This window comes from Antechinus flavipes, chromosome 1, assembly GCF_016432865.1.
Source record: "Antechinus flavipes isolate AdamAnt ecotype Samford, QLD, Australia chromosome 1, AdamAnt_v2, whole genome shotgun sequence".
In the NCBI taxonomy this organism is placed as follows: Eukaryota; Metazoa; Chordata; class Mammalia; order Dasyuromorphia; family Dasyuridae; genus Antechinus; species Antechinus flavipes.
Genome location: NC_067398.1, coordinates 476,210,426 through 476,226,512, shown reverse-complemented (window position 1 = coordinate 476,226,512; position 16,087 = coordinate 476,210,426).

Sequence of the window (16,087 nt, the reverse complement as noted above, 5' to 3'; positions counted from 1 at the left end):
CTTTGTGATTTCTTGAAAGTTATTGTCTAGGCTCTTTTTTTATCATAGCGATTTTCTGATAGTACAATAATTCTTAGATTGTCTCTCCTGGATCTATTTTCCAGCTTAGTTATTTTTCTTATGAGGTATTTTACACTCTTCTATTTTTTAAATTTTTTTTCTGGTTTTGTTTGAAACCAAGAATGTCACATTGAATCATTTAGTTCTATTTGTACCATTCTATAGTTTTGTGAATTATTTTATTCAGTTAGCTTTTTTACCTCTTTTTTTTTTTTTTCAATTCGGCCAATTTGACTCTTAAATGATTTGTTTTGTTCATTTGGATTCTTTTCCATTTCTCCAATTCTATCATTTTAGGGAGTTCATCTCAGTTTGCATTTCACCAATTTTTTTTTTCAAGGAGTTGGTTTTCTTTTTCTATTTCACCAAATCTATTTTTAAGGAGTGATTTTCTTCAGACAATTTCTGTGTTTCCTTTTCCAAAACTTTTAATTCATTTCCACATGTTTTATTTAACTCTTTCAAAATCCTTTTTGAATTCTTTCAAAAGAGTCTTTTGAGTTGGAGAGAAACTCATATTACCCTTTGAGCCTTCAACTGGATACAGTTTGCCTTTAGTGTCCTCACAGTTTGCGGTCTGTTCTTCCTTCTCTTTATAATAGCTACCTATAATTAGAATTGTTATTATTATTTTTTGATTTTTTTGCTCCTTTTTAAAGGTTGAGGTCTACTGATTTCAAGGGCAAATGGGAGATTATACCAAGTTTCCTCTAAATGTGACAGTGGCTTCACTCTGCCTTGGAACTGGTGCTGTTGGCTACCTTTGAGTCCTGGGGGTGTGTAGCCAATTCCAGCTTGTTATGCTGCAGTTCAGGGGCTCACTATTTGCCTTCTGTATTTGAGCAGCCCAGAGAGGGGTGGGTGTGCTCTTCACCAGTGGAAAATCTGGGTGGAGAGCTCTATCATTTTTCTTTCTTTTCTTTTCTTTCTTTCTTTCTTCTTTTCTTCCTTCCTTCCTTCCTTCCTTCCTTCCTTCCTTCCTTCCTTCCTTCCTTCTTTCCTTCCTTCCTTCCTTCCTTCTTCCTTCCTTCCTTCCTTCCTTCCTTCCTTCCTTCCTTCCTTCCTTTCGTTCTCTCTGTCTCTTTCTTTCTTTCTTCTTTCTTTCTTTCTTCTTTCTTTCTTCTTTCTTTTCTTTCTTTCTTTCTTCTTTCTTTCTTCTTCTTCTTCTTCTTCTTCTTCTTCTTCTTCTTCTTCTTCTTCTCCTTCTTCTCCTTCTTCTTCCTTTTACTTCTTCCTTCTTTCTTCTTTCTCCTTCTTCCTCTCTCTTCTTCTTGCTTTTTCCTTTTCTCTTTTTTCCTTTTTCTTCTTTCTTCTCTTTCTTCCTCTGTCTTCTTTCTCCTTTTTTCTTCTGCTTTCTCCCATGATGAATACTATTAACAGCTAGGAACCCATTCAAAAAGAATATTAAAATAAATGTTACAATAAACTAGAAATACAATCTTCCTTCATTTTTGACCCCTAGTTTGAATTTTCATCCTACAGATTTAAATATTTAAAAAAAATTTAATGTTAAAATTTCCTAGAGAAACGACTCTGTTAAGTCCTGTGTATGTGTATGTATATGCACACACACACACACACACACACACACACACACACATATACAGACACACTTTTTGTGTACCATGAATCATTCTTTGCTCTTTATGTCCTTAGTAGTTCTGATTCTTCTGCAATTTGTAGCCATACAATAATACTAGAAGAACACTAGTATTATACACATAAACACAAATACCCCCTATACCTGCACACAAATATATGCACACATATTTCAATAAGTTTCAATGTTTCTTTTTTTGTTATAGCTTTTTACTTACAAGATATATGCATAGGTAATTTTTCAGCATTGACAGTTGCAAATTCTTTTGTTCCAACTTTTTCCCTCCTTCCGCCCACCCTTTCCCCCAGATGGCAGACTGACCAATACATGTTAAATATGTTAAAGTATAAGTTAACTATAATATATGAATACATGTACAAACAGTTATTTTGATGTACAAAAAGAGTCAAACTTTGAAATAGTATACAATTATCCTGTGAAGGAAATAAAAAATGCAGGTGGACAAAAATAGAGGGATTGGGAATTCTATGTAGTAATTCATAATCATCACCCAGAGTTCTTTCCCTGAGTGTAGCTGGTTCCATTGATTACTGCTCTATTGGAACTGATTTGGTTCATCTCATTGTTGAAGAGAGCTTGTCCATCGGAAATGATCACCATATAATAGTGTTGTTGAAGTATATAAGGACTTCTGGTCCTGCTCATTTCACTCAGGTTCAGTTCATGTAAGTCTCTCCTGACCTTTCTGAAATCATCCTGCTGGTCATTTCTTACAGAATAATAATATTCCATAATATTCATATACCACAATTTATTCAGCCATTCTCCAATTGATGGGCATCCATTCAGTTTCCAGTTTCTGGCCTAAGTTTCAATATTTCAATAAATCTGAATTGATTTGTCTATCTGAATGACTTTTGTGACTAGCATTGTGCTAAGTACTAGGGATTCAAAAAATAGTCTCTTTCCTCATGGAACTTACTGTCTTAATAGAGGGCACAACATACAACAACTGTACAGTAACAATAATAATAGCTAATTGTTATGTAGCATTTCAAGATTTCTCAAAAGCTTTATAAATATTTTCTTAGTTGATATTGATAATAATCTCAGAGGAAGGTGGTATTATTAAATGTAATTTACAGAAAAAATAAGCCAGAAAGATACTAAATGACTTGACCATAGTCTGTAATTGTCTGTGGCTGGATTTGAACTTTATCTTCCTGCCTTTGACTATCTATTGTTTCATCTAGCTGTTACATAGAAGATAACTTGGAGATAATCACTGGTGGAATGTATTATCAGTAAGAGTCCTTGAAAAAGCTTCTTACAGAAGGTGGGAATTTTCATTAAAATAATATTTCTTATCCTTTATTTTTAAACTATCTTTTACTTGATGAATTATCTGAACAAAACAATAAAAGAAAAAAAAAACAGGTAAATACAAGAATCCATTCACTCTTAACATCCAATGAGAACTTCCTAAAGGAAATTTTTTTTTTTCTCTAGGGAAAATGATTCTCCAGTGCATTATTTTATAGGAAAATAAAATACAAAATGCTTTGTTCCCTGTGGCTTGTCATGTAGTCATACTTTTTCTCATTTGTTGTTTTCTTTCTTTTTTTTTTAAATAAAGATTCTGTCAATCCATGTGATCATTTTTTGCTCTGTTTTTTTCCCAAATAATCACAAAAAGTACACTTAAAAACATTTTTCTTTGTAGGCTCTAAAATGAAGACCAGTGCAGCTCAAGGCATAATGTTTCTCTTACCATAGAACAAGAAAGTAGAGAAAATGAATTTGCTTTGCCCCCAAGGATTTTGCTGAGTCTTCTTTCTTTTAGACTTGATTAAAAAGTTACAAAGAAGCATCCTTTTACTATATAATATTCTAACTATTCATTTGTCATGAGCCAAGTAATTTCCAGAGAGATTTGTTTAATTTGGACTTAAATGCATCTTTTATTCATTCTTTCATTTAGCATACACCTTCTCTAGGTCAATTATTTTTCAAGATCCTGGACAGTTAGTGAATAAATAAACATTTAATACATGTCTACTGTACTAAGAACTGTATTAATTCTGAGGATATTAAAACAAGGAGGAAAAGATAGGCCCTGGCTTCAAGTTCTCACAACCCCATAAAGGAGATCTCAAGCAAAATTGATGTCTTATGTTACAGTACAAATAGAAAATGATTAAAAGAAGGAAGATATTGATATTAAGAGGGGCTAGGAAAAACTTCTTGTAAAAGTAAGGATTTGGGGTAAGACTTTAATGAAGTCAAGGAAGCCCATAGATAAATGAGAGCAGGGATATTCTATAGAAGAAAGCTAAAGAAAATTACCTAGAGCTGAGAAAAGGAATCATCTGTTATTGAAATAGCAAGGAGTACAGGGCCACAGGACAAAAGAGTATGGGAAAGATAAAGGTTGTAAAAAAAATAGTTTGTGACAACAGCAGGATTATAAAATGATTAATTCTGAGATATGTGTCTCTTTTCAACACTGAGGTGATTCAGGCCAGTTTCAGAAAGGAATATGGGGACTGAGTGTATATCACAACATATACACCTTTTTTTTTTGTTGTTGTTGTTTGCTTGTTTTTTTGTTTTCTTTCTCATTTTTTCCCTTTTTGATCCTATTTTTCTTGTGCAACATGATAATTATGTAAATATGTATAGAATAATTGCATGTTTAATATATATTGGATTATTTGCCACCTAGAGGAGGGGATGAGGGGAAAGGAAGGGAAAAAAATGGGAACATAAGATTTTGCAAAGATGAATGTTGAAAATTACCTATGCATCTGTTTTGAAAATAAACAGCTATAAAAAAAAAGAGACAAAAAGTTTGTGTGTGTGTGTGTGTGTGTGTGTGTGTGTGTCTTGGTGAGGGAGAGAGTTCTGTGATAAAGGGCTTTGGACACTGAACAATGGATTTTGCTTTTAATCCTAAAGGTAATAAGCAGACATTAGAGTTTTTTGGTTAGTAGGTGATGGGAGAGGGGGGCATCATGGACACAAAATTGTTATAACTTTTGCCTCAGTGCAATGAAACATACTCACCCTATCTTCATTTCCACTGTTCCTGTCCTCTGAGTCAGGAGATAGGCATCATTACTGAGTCAAAAATGATGTTTGGGATTCATATTTCACAATTTATTTTTAGTCCCCAGACTTGACCCTACAAGATTAGACAATCTGTTTCTTACATATGGTCACAAAATATTTTGATATTCTGTTCTATTACTATTAAAGTTATAGTTATAATTTGTTAGGAAATGAATGCTTACATTTTAGAGACTTAGTTTAAGATTATGATTCACTGTTACCTTTCCCACTAAATTACATTTTAGTTCTTTTGTTGTTTTAGTCATATGTAACACTTCACAATACCATTAGAGATTTTTTGGAGTAATTTGACATTTTTTCTCCAGCTCATTTTACAAATGAGGAACTGAAATAAACAGGATTAAGTGACTATATTTTGGGTCAGACTATTGTCTGAGGCCAGATTTGAACTCATGAGGCTTCCTGATTCCAGGCTTGGTACTATATCCATTGCATCACCTAGCTGTCCTGAAATATATTCTATTGTTGTGTAAAACTCAATCAATGAAGAATAAGGTTTTCCTTTAGCAAAAATCTTTTTGTGGTATTACAACAAAAGGAAAAGGGATTGTACATACCTTAATTGAATAGTAAATATTTCATCTTGTTTTTAGTATTTTGTTTCTTTTTGTTCTATTTTTCAGGTTTTTCCTTGAGATGAAATTGAGGAAGATAATCTTTATTTGTTATATTATATTTATCAATTTTTTCTGCTATATTATAGAATAGATTAAATTATTCTTTTCACTTACACATTTAAAATCTCTAAATAGCTCTGATTATGCTTAATTTTACATGAACTTTTCAATGGCATTTTCATATCCCCTGATATACACCCATTAAACCCTTCTTTGAAACAAAGAAAACATATTAAATAAATTGATAGATAAAAATGATGATATCTGGCAGTCTTTAATACATTCTCTACTCATAATCTCAACCTAGCTCAAATATCTTTCTTTGTGATGTTATTTCTCATTTTCCTGGCACTATCACTATTCACCTGTCCAGGATGCTACCCATGCCCAGCTACTAATGATGGGATTAGCCACCAAATGTTGGGTAGAGTGGGTGCCATTCCAAAATTGCTTTGGGGTTACAGTTTGATGTCGCAAGTGTCTCAAAATAATTTGTAGGCTTACACCTTCTCTAAATAAAGAGTCAAAGATTATATTACTTTCAGAGTGTGCTAAATCTGTTTGGGGTATTTAGCAAAGAAAAGGGGTTTTAGCAATTAAGAAGGAAAAAAAGAAAGCTCAATTCATAAAGAAATTTAGTGGGGATATACAATAGAAGTTGGTGTTTTGTAGGGAAATATAACTTCAGGAGTTAACATCATAATAGCTTTCTGATTGGATATAGTGAATGTGGAGTTATGATAATTTTGTCAATGCAAAGAATTTGGCTAAGAATTCAGTCAAGGATGGGTCTATAACAAAAAATCCACTTAAAGGAAACAAAAGACCTAATCAAAATTATGCTATCAATTTTCTTCCCTACTTACTTCAGGGAGAAGTTGGATTTCTAAGTTTTTAGATTGTTTATAATTTAAGCTTTCTGTCAGTACCCCTCCTAGCTACCAAGAACCTTATTACAAAAATCTTATTCTTTCATGTAATATATGTATAAAATTGTTTATTTAGTGTGATATGCATCTTATAGAAGTCTGATATACCCCATGTCGATTGTCATCAATTTTATTTATAATCTTTGAATATGTTTACAAAAATAATTATGCATCCCAACAGATATAAGATACATAGGATCAGTGGCAATATCACTTTTATTCTCCAAACTAAGGAAAGTTTCATGGCTCAAAGAAATAACACACGTGTTATTTGGTGGCTGGTTGGTAAACCAGTTTTCTCCTGAGAGGAATGATTAATTTAATAAAAAGGGTTTGTCATCATAACTTATTTGAGTTCAGCTCTGTTTTACTGGTATTTTTGTTTAAATTAAAGAAATCATTGTCCATTTTTCATTTTTGATTCTTTGTTTACTTCATATAGATGTCTTTTTTGAAAACTCCTCATATTTATCTTTATTATAGTGAAATCATATTTCTGGCCATTCCTCAAATGATGGACACTAGCTCAAGCTGTCTATTTTTCAATTTAGTTCAATTTAAGAAACATTTATTAAACATTTACTATGTGTCATGAATGGTGCTAAAAACTGAAGAATATAATTGAGAAAAAGAAAGATGGTAACTGGATTTCCAATCTAATGAAGAAAACGCAAAAAGAAGCTGGAAAGATAACCAGAGGGGACTTCTTGAGAGGGCATTATGTTTCCTTGTTTTGAAACCATGCAGAGTTGTTGATGGAAAAGGAAAATTATTTGGAATATTCTGAGTACTGTATAAATGAAGATTTGGGGAGGAGTTTACTCTCTAATCCTACAATCAGAAAGGAGGGACAACAGAAGAAGTTAAGATTTTGAGTTAAAAACAATTACAACAGCAATAACAACAACAATCAATTACTCAAAAACAAACAGTTCATATGTGTGGTGATATTTCTTTCAGCTGCACAGTTTATCAGCTTACCTTGGAAGAAGACATTGTTCCTTAGAGCAGAAGAAGAATAGAACTTCTGATAGAAAAGTTTGTTTTTATTACTACTAGTACTATTATGTTTATTTAGGTTTTATGGTATCTTTTCTTTTCTTCTCAATGACCCACTAGACTGCCAATATTGATTTTATTATATTAAGACATTTATGAATAAATCTTAATTATTAAATAATTCCAATACCTTTCCAGAGTAGTTTTACTGCTTCTTAACTTCATCAACAGAATAGCAGTCCGACTATTTAACTGTAGCACTTGTAGCACTGTTTCTACATTTTATATTTTTTAAATGAATGTTAATATCTGAGAGTTTTACAGATTTTTCTGTATTTAGTATCCAACTTACATTTCTGTTTCTGAAATTAATTCACTCATATTCTCAGACCATTTAATATTGGGGAAATCACTGTTAAATATTTATTTCATTTCTTTATCTAGTTTAGATTTCAGAGGTTGTGATAGTTCTTTTTACTCTATAATGATTTTACTGTGTTACCATTTAAGAACCTTTACTATTTTTTGCTTGTTCTTCTTACTCTACCATGATTTTACTGTGTTACCATATTCTTTGCTTTTGAAGATTACAAAACATTTCTGGAGAGAAAAAAAAAACATTTTGGAACCTTTGTTTTAATCAAAAGTGCCATACATGCGCATGATATATTTGTTTAGGAATGAGTGCATACGTAAAATAAACTCTTTACACATGAATATTTATTCACATATATCTACACACATAAAATTTTTTACATGTATAGTTGTGTGTGAATAAATATTTGTATATATTTGTACATATCACTTTATAGAAATGTGTATATAATTCATATATGTGCAGGTATATGTATCTAAGCATGCACATGTGTTAACCATGTAAGATGTATGCATGCATGTGTGATAAATATATGTATATGTATATTGCTCTATCAAAATGTTCATAAATTAATCTTAACTATTAAATAATTATTTATGTATGTACTCATTCATATACTTATATGCATACACATGCAGACAAATTTACATGCACACACAACCACATATACATATATACATATATAACAACTAGGCATTATGTGACGACTGTGCTAGCACCCAAGATACCTCAGAATCAGCTGGAGACAGGATAAGCAAAAGTCCTTAGTCTTTATTCTTGGTCTTTATACACAGGATTGAACAGGATGGAAGCAGAATCTCTGCAACCACCTTCTCCCTCGTCTACTGCCAAAGTGACCATTGCTAGTCTTACTCAACCCCCTAGTCCCTCCTACAATCCTCTGTATACACCAATCATTGAGCTAGTACAGGATAGTGGGAAAGACCATTTTCCAAGCATATGCCCATAGAGTATTGTCCAATCAGTACTTAGCCCTAAGTGCTTGAACCAACCTCAGTGCAATGACTCAAGAGTTTCAGCCCTCTAAATCTCCAACTTTCTTTTGTTTAGAACACTGAATTCTCAGGGAGGTGAGAGCCCCGAAAAGGATGTGATCACACCATTCCTGACTTCTAAGGAAAGGAGGTGAAAACATGAAAACACCAAAAAGGAGGTGATCACGACCCCCCTGACTTCTCAGGAAGGGAGGTGAAAGCACTAAAATGGAGATGATCACGCCCTCCCTGACATCTCAGGAAGGGAGATGAAAAGCACCAAAGGGAAGTGGGGATTGCTACTGGGTTTCTGGGCTGAGAGGTCTTATTAGAAACAGGTATGCACAAACCCATCAGCATGGGAGGTATTACACAAGTACATAGCAATAATGCACAGGCTATTAGTGATGACTCTCCCCACAACCAATGCAGGCTCAATGTGGTGCAACAAATGTGAATTGTATATGCACATAGTGATATAACAAATAATGTAAATCAATATGGCATTATCAGAGATTTCCAGAAGTCCTAGAAGGAGGATATGAAAACAACAGTCACACATACACTTTTCTCAGCAGCCAAGAAATAGTCTAAAACCAATCTATTGTCCATTGCTTCATGTGTCAGGGAATCCAATGATCCCCACAAGGTTTCGAAGTCCTGCAACAGTCTTTTTATGTGTTGGGGAATCAAATGATCCCTGCAATTTTTTGAAGTCATGCAACAGTCTTTTTATATGTTAGGAAATCCAATGATTCCAGCAGATTTTGAAGTCCTGCAACAGTCTTATCATTTCTCAAAAAATTCAATGATTCCTGAGGGTTTTGAAGTCTAACAATTTTTGATGACCTTGAGTCAAACACCATAACTGCCATGCTCATTCAGTAATGGGCACAGTAAGCAATAGAACCACCGGATGTTTTTTGGGTCTTGTCCTTCATTTCAATGGTCTGCTCCATCTCTCTCCAATGGAAAAGGCGAATAAGGGTTGTTGGCACCCATCTGATTCCTTCTTCACCTGTGAAGATACAAGCAAACCCTCTCCCCCAAGCAATTAACCTATCTGGTTTCTTCTATTCACCACTTTCTGGATCTCTCCACATCACCTGATGATTATCTAAAGATAGTGGAGCTGCTCACACTGGACACTGCCCTTCTGGTGGGTTATAAAACCTGTCTGCCAGAGCCAGTGCATCTTTGTCGAAAATCAAGAAATTAATAGTATAAAGAGCTAGATTTAGAAGTTCTCTAAGGTTACCTCTGGCTCCCCTTTTCTTTTGTTTTTGGAGGAGCATCTTAATGTCTCTGTTTCTTCTCTCTACTATGGCCTGTCCTTGAGGATTAAAGTGTATGCCAGTGGTGTGTAAAAATCTTATATTGTTCACAAAAGTGTGCAAAATATTTAGAAGTATATGCAGATTCATTTCTCTGTTCTTAAGGAAATTTATGGCACACTCATAATTACAGATGCTTGTATAAGGAATTCGGAGACCACTTAGGCTGTTTCTTTTGCTGCTGGTTTTGCAAAAGTGAATTCTGAAAAAGTGTCTACCACAACATGGATAAAAGACAGACGACCAAAAGATTTATAATGGGTCATATCCATTTGCCAGATTTCATTGGGTCTCAAACCACGAGGGTTCTTCCCTGGAGGCAGTGTAGGAGCATGGAAAGGAAGGGAACCTTTACAGGCTTTTACTATGCTCCTTGCTTCCTCTCTTATTATTCCAAATTGTAAACGTAAAGCTTGAGCAACCTGATGATATTAAAAATGAGATTCTTGGGCTTCTTGAATTAAAGGAGTATTGTCCAGCATAGTTAGAAGGCTATCTGCCTTTGAATTACCATATAAAATAGGACCTGGAAGTCCACTATGAGAGTGGACATGCAAGATATAAATCTTACCTGGATGCTTTCTCAGTTGCTCTTGAAGTTCCTTAAAGAGCTGATATATATTAGAGGTTACAAATTTTATTTGGGCTCTGGCAATTCTTTGTATCACACTTACTGAATAGGCCAAATCAGATATTATATTTACATCTCCTGGATAATAAATAAGAGCTAGAATAATTGCATACAATTCATTCTACTAAGTGGACTGAAAAGGAGTTCTGATTACTTTCTTTATAGTTAAGTCACAAGAGTATACAGCACAAATATTATGTTTGGATGCATCTGTAAAGATAGTTTGTCCTTTAAGAGGAATTTTAGAAACTTTCTCTTCAAGAATCCATTTCCAATTATATAATAGTCTGGTTATCTTTAATGGAGATCCATGTGTAAAATTTGGAGCCATAGCTAATAAAATTTTCCACTCTGGGATGATTTCACAGCATACATTCATTTGTGCATTAGTATAAAAGGTGTATATCTTGTAATCTGTTATCCCAGATTATTGTACTGATCGCTTAATGGCCTTTAATAAAATTCTAGCCACAAGCACTGGGTAAGGAGTAAGACTTTTTTCTGGTTGTGCTGGGAGGTTCACTCATTCTATCACACTGTCTCCTTGATGAAGGACTGTTGTGGGTGTTTCTTTTTAGCAAAAAAAAAAAAATGATATTTCCAAGGATTTTTGAATGACGCTTTCAACCACATTGGATAAAGCCAGTTCAACTTCTCTCAAAATCTCTTGACTTCTTTTATAAGCTAGCATGGTGAGTTTAAAGCACTGTCTCCCCTTAAAATGTCATATAATGGTTGTAATTGATAGGTAGTCAAGTCTAACACTGGACTCATCCATTGGATATCTCCTATCAATTTCTGAAAGTCATTTAAGGTGTTTAGCTTCTCTGTTCTTAAGGAAAGTTTTTTTGTATTGTGAGCACCTTAGGATATACTTCAGATCCTAAATATTGAAAAGGAGCATGTCTTCGAATTTTTTCTGGAGTTATATGCAATTTGTAGTATCTTTGTGTTTCCATGGTTTTTTGTAGACATGCTTCTAACATTTGTTCCTCAGGTGTACATCCCAATATATCATCCATGTAATGTAATAACACTACTTTTGGAAATGCTTTTCTTACTGGAGTAAGAACAGCAGCAACATACATTTGACACATAGTAGGCCTGTTTTTCATTCCCTGTGGCAAAACTGTCCACTCATATCTTTTATAAGGCTCAGCTAAGTTAACGCTGGACACTGAAAAGGCAAATCTTTTCATATCCTCTTTAACTAGAGGGATAAAATAGAAACAATTCTTAATATCTATAACCTGAAGAGGCCATTCTCTAGGTAATAGAGTAGGAGATGGAAGCCCAGGCTGAAGAGTTCCCATAGTTTCCATCTGTTCATTCACCTTTTTTAAATCAATCAACATCCTCCATTTTCCAGATTTCTTTCTTACAACAAATACTGGAGAATTCCAAGGACTTAGAGAAGGTTGTAAGTGTCCCTGGTCAAGTTGCTCCTGTACTATATCTAATAAGGCCTGAATTTTATTGCTACCTAAGTGCCACTGTTCTATCTACACTGGGTTATCAGTTTTCCATTGGATAGGAACAGGTGAAAGTGTTAGCAGGCCTTCAACAGCAGCCCTGCCTAAAAAAGTGAAGTACACATTTGTAATCCTAATTGTTTTAAAATATCTCTTCCCCACAGATTGATGGGGATTTTTTCAACTATAAAAGGAGTAAAAACTCCCATTTTGCCTTCAAAAGTCCATCTCATAGGGGCAAAACTAACTTCAGCTGCTATTGATCTTTCTACTCTAGACATGCAGGTGTCTGCTTTAATCTTTGGCCAGTGACTGGGCCAATTGGCACCTCTAATAACAGTACGATCTGCACCTGTGTCTATCAATCCTTCTAATGGTAGGCCATTTATATAGATCGTGAGCATAGGTTGGTCAGCTGTTACAGCTGCTGTCCAGTCTATTCCTGGACTTTGTTGCTTGGAGTCAGAATCTGGGCGACTATCACCAAATTGCTTATTAAAAGTCTATATCAGTAAACCTGATGCTTTGACTTCTCCTGGGTGATAACTCACACATTGTCTATCTATATTAGTAACTGGGATGTTGTCTACACATTCCCCAGTTTCCCACATCAGTGTGTGTTTGGACACAGTTTTGTACATACTCTCAGGAGGTGAAATGGTGAAACCTACTGTGCCTGGAGGCAAGGGATCTATAGGCTGGAGAGGAACAGATTTCATCTCTCCAGGGGATATCTCAGTTGTCCCAGTTGGATATAACTCTATTCTCCCCAATTGTAATTTCTTTCTCCCATCAGGTTGCTTTCTGGCTGGTTGGTCATGTCTGGGTAATGAACTTCTAGGCACTCTCTGGGTGGAGCATTGGCTACCATCATATCCCAAGTATTTTTTGCCTTGGAACCTGAGGCTGGACCTCTCATCCCATTTCCTTGAATCAGTCTATATTCTGATGCCCAATGGAAGCCTCTGTTGCATTTTGGACATGGGGTATAGGTTCTTGTTCTCCCACCTTGTGTCTATGCCAACATTGAGCTTTCAGATGCCCTACTTTGCCACATTGAAAGCATTGACGAGTTTCTTTGAAGTCCCTTGCCAGAAGGGACCCTGTCTTCCTATGTTTGGATTTTGGGAAGTCTGCATCATAGCCTGGCTATAAAAAGGATTTGTGCCCTCTATATCACAAGGAACATCCTTCCGTAGGCCTAGTGTAATTCTTCTACAAACCGCATTAGCATTTTCTTTAGCAAGTTGCCTTATCATAATGTCTGTTACTGCATTTTCTCCATTAGTCCGTACAATAGCTGTCTGCAGACGCCCCACATAATCAGCAAATGGTTCATTTGGCCCTTGTGTTATTTTTGTGAAGGCTTCACCCTTATTATTTTTATTGGGGAGCGAAGTCCATGCTTTGATGCAGCAGCAGCAATTTGCCCATAAACTGCTAAAGGATAATTAATCTATACTGTAATATCTGCATAGGAACCTACACCTGTTAGTTGGTCACAGGTGATTGAAGTATTAACTCCACTGTGACTCTTTTGTTGGGCTTGTATCCTACAGAGCTCACTATATTCAGAAAGCCACAAGTTTTGCCCAGGTTCTAAGCATACCCTTGCTATAGATTTTCAGTCTCTAGGGGTTAAAATTTCATAAGCCAAATTCTGTAATAACATCTTAAGATAAGCTGATATAAAGATAAGCTTTATCAAGATAAGCTTGATAAAGAGTACAAGGCTTTTTCAGGTCTTAGAGAATTTCTATATCAAAAAGAGTGTATCTTCTACTTCCTTAACCGAAGAATCATACTGTTCAATCACAGGATACATCTCCAGTTGCAAAGCACCTAAATCCTGCCCTTCTTCAGTAGCTTTAAGTACTGCCTTTTGCCATCTAGTCATAAGAGGGGGTGATTTTTTGGGGGAAGGTGCTGGTGGTGTCACAGCCCCTCTCACTACTCCTCCCTCCTCCATCCAGGAAGGTGAAGTTGATGGGGGCGTGTCAAAAACCAGTTCAGGTTTAGGTGGGGTTGAAGCTACTTTGTGAGAGCCAGAATGACCACACCCTTCACCTCACTCTTCACCACGCCTTTCATCCTCACTTAACTCCCTATGCCCTCCAGTGAAATCACTTTTAATCCCTTCTTTGTCCTCCTCATTTTCCTCACACTTCCTCATCTGGGCATTCTTGGAATTTTTCTTTTGTCTGTAACTTGCAGGATTCTTTAAGGCCAATTGTATTATGTTGTATGTATAGAATGTTTCCTTGGGAATTGAATGAGAATTTTTTTTTTATATTTTATTTTATTTAATTTAATAATAACTTCATATTGACAGAATCCATGCCAGGGTAATTTTTTTACAACATTATCCCCTGCACTCATTTCTGTTCCGATTTTCCCCCTCCCTCCCTCCATCCCCTCCCCTAGATGGCAAGCAGTCCTATATATGTTAGATATGTTACAGTATATCCTAGATACAATATATGTTTGCAGAACTGAACAGTTCTCTTGTTGCACAGGGAGAATTGGATTTAGAAGGTAAAAATAACCCAGGAAGAAAAACAAAAATGCAGATAGTTCACATTCATTTCCTAGTGTTTTCTTTGGGTGTAGCTGCTTCTGTCCATCATTTATCAATTGAAACTGAGTTAGGTCTCTTTGTCAAAGAAATCCACTTCCATCAGAATACATCCTCATACAATATCGTTGTCGAAGTGTATAATGATCTCCTGGTTCTGATCATTTCACTTAGCATCAGTTCATGTAAGTCTCGCCAGTCCTCTCTGTATTCATCCTCCTGGTCATTTCTTACAGAACAATAATATTCCATAACATTCATATACCACAATTTACCCAGCCATTCTCCAATTGATGGGCATCCATTCATTTTCCAGTTTCTAGCCACTACAAATAGGGCTGCCACAAACATTTTGGCACATACAGGTCCCTTTCCCTTCTTTAGTATTTCTTTGGGATATAAGCCCAATAGAAACACTGCTGGATCAATGGGTATGCACAACTTGATAACTTTTTGGGCATAATTCCAGATTGCTCTCCAGAATAGTTGGATTCGTTCACAACTCCACCAACAATGCATCAGTGTCCCAGTTTTCCCACATCCCCTCCAACATTCATCATTATTTTTTCCTGTCATCTTAGCCAATCTGACAGGTATGTAGTGATATCTCAGAGTGGTGTTAATTTGCATTTCTCTGATCAATAATGATTTGGAACACTCTTTCATATGATTGGTAATAGTTTCAGTTTCATCATCTGAAAATTGTCTGTTCATATCCTTTGACCATTTATGAATTGGAGAATGGCTTGATTTCTTATAAATTTGAGTCAATTTTCTATATATTTTGGAAATGAGGCCTTTATCAGAACCTTTAACTGTGAAGATGTTTTCCTAGTTTGTTGCTTCTCTTCTAATTTTGTTTGCATTAGTTTTGTTTGTTCAAAGGCTTTTTAATTTGATGCAATCAAAATTTTCTATTTTATGATCAGTAATGGTCTCTAGTTCATCTTTGGTCACAAATTTCTTTCTCCTCCACAAGTCTGAGAGATAAACTATCCTATGTTCCTCTAATTTTTTCATAATCTCGTTCTTTATGCCTAGGTCATGGACCCATTTTGATCTTATCTTGGTAATGGTGTTAAGTGTGGGTCCATGCCTAGTTTCTGTCATACTAATTTCCAGTTATCCCAGCAATTTTTGTCAAACAGTAAGTTCTTATCACAAAAGTTGGGGTCTCTTGGTTTGTCAAACACTAGATTGCTATACTTGACTATTCTGTCTTGTGAACCTAACCTTTTCCACTGATCAACTAATCTATTTCTTAGCCAATACCAAATGGTTTTGGTGACTGCTGCTTTATAATATAATTTTAGATCAGGTATAGCTAGGCCACCTTCATTTGATTTTTTTTTTCATTAATTCCCTTGAGATTCTCGACTTTTTATTGTTCCATATGAATTTTGTTG